The sequence below is a fragment of the Rhincodon typus genome, chromosome 25 (genome assembly GCF_021869965.1).
Source record: "Rhincodon typus isolate 14 chromosome 25, sRhiTyp1.1, whole genome shotgun sequence".
Taxonomy (NCBI): domain Eukaryota; kingdom Metazoa; phylum Chordata; class Chondrichthyes; order Orectolobiformes; family Rhincodontidae; genus Rhincodon; species Rhincodon typus.
Window position 1 is genome coordinate 3,843,474 of NC_063356.1, and position 1,839 is coordinate 3,845,312.

Below are 1,839 nucleotides of genomic sequence, written 5' to 3' on the forward strand. Positions count from 1 at the left end.
GGTTGTTTTCGGTCCCTCCCTCCCCCGAGGCTCCTGCCGCCCGCGATCCGCCTCCTCCCGGTCCGTGGGTGGGTGGTGGTGCGGGGGAAAGCGCTGAGGTAAAGGCCCGAGGCCTGGACTCTGGGTGTGGCGGCGGCGGGCGATCGACCGATCGCTCGCTCGGGCCGGGGAGGAGAAAGCCTCGAGCTCTCGGTGCGATCAGTCCCGCTCCTCTTATCTGTCTCTCTCTCTCTCTCGGGCCTCCCTCACCCTCACCTGCCGCTGGTGTTGCTGCCGGTACCGGTTCCGCCGCTCCCCAAGTCTCTCAGTCGGTGCCGGTTGAGGAGGAGCCGCCGCCTCAACTCTACAGCGAGGGAGGGGTGGGGGGGGTGTAATGAGCAATTCCGCACACCCCTCCCCCACGTGACATCATCCCCACGTGACCCCCCACCGCGCCTGGAATCACGGGAGCCTCCATTCAAACTGACCAGCTCCCGCCTTGCTTCCTTAAAGTCACAGTCCACCCAGACAGCTGGGGGTCACCAACCCTCCAGGATTAGCCTGAACTCTCCTTGCCTTTGGAATAAAAGATACTGCTACGGCTGGTGAAGGCCTTAGGATTAAATTAAAATTAAAATTAAAATTAAAAAATTAAAATTAAAAAACAGGTCTTCAAGGGTCATAATCTCTGGATCGCTGCCCGAGCCACGTGCAAGTTGGCATAGGGAGGCAATGATCAGGGAAGTCAACACGTGGCTAAAATAGTGGTGTAGGAAAGAGGGTTTCCTTTTCATGGGGCACTGGCATCAGTTCTGGGACAGGAGGGATCTATACCGCTGGGATGGACTCCACCTGCACAGGGCCGGGTCCAGTGTTCTGGCGAAAAGGGTAAATAGGGTGGTCAATAGGACTTTACACTAGTAAGTAGGGGGGAAGGGAGAAGTGAGCGTAGAGGGAGAATAACAATTAATGTAAGGCAAAGCAGCAGGTTAGCAGGTGACAAGGAAGCTTCAACTCCATTGAAAATTAGGAAAGAAGTTAAAGGGAAGGACAACTCAAGAGCTGTTAGTAATGGAGGTGATAGGACCCAAAAAGAAGATGCAAAAACTGGCATAAGGGCACTTTATCTGAACGCTCGGATCATTCGAAACAAGGTGGATGAGTTGACGGCGCAAATCATGACAAATGGGTATGATTTAGTGGCCATTGCAGAGACATGGTTGCAGGATGGTCATGACTGGGAGTTAAATATCCAGGGGTATCAAACTGTTCGGAAGGACAGACAGGAAGATAAGGGAGGTGGTGTTGCTCTGATTTTTAAGGATGATATCATGGCAGTAGTGAAGATGATATAGGTTATACTGAACAAAATGTTGAATCCATTTGGGTGAAAATTAGGAATAGCAAGGAGAAGAAGTCACTGATAGGTGTGGTGTATAGGCCACCAAATAACGACATCGTGGTGGGGCGGGCAATAAACATAGAAATAGCGAATGCATGTAAAAATGGTACAGCAATTATCATGCGGGATTTTAATCTACATATCGATTGGTCAAACCAGGTCAGTCATGGCAGCCTTGAGGAGGGGTTCATAGAATGCATCCGTGATAATTTCCTTGAACAATATGTAATGGAAGCTATCCTAGATCTAGTCCTGTGTAATGAGACAGGAATAATTAATGATCTCACAGTTAGGGATCCTCTCGGACGGAGCGATCACAGTATGGTCGAATTTAAAATACAGATGGAGCGTGAGAAGGTTAAATCCAGTACCTGTGTCCTGTGCTTAAACAAAGGAGACTATGAAGGAATGAGGAAGGAGTTAGCTAAGGTAGAATGGGAGCAAAAACTTTATGGTGG

General features: G+C 49.9%; 1 protein-coding gene across 1 annotated transcript in view; it reads right to left on the bottom strand.

Moving 5' to 3' along the window:
* rhocb (ras homolog family member Cb) overlaps positions 1-411 on the bottom strand; it is a 30,450-nt gene extending 30,039 nt beyond the window's left edge. The window contains exon 1 of the mRNA XM_020514391.2: positions 256-411. The gene's annotated coding sequence lies outside the window, so the exon portion shown is untranslated. The remainder of the gene's footprint in view (positions 1-255) is intronic.
* Positions 412-1,839: the final 1,428 nt, after the last annotated feature.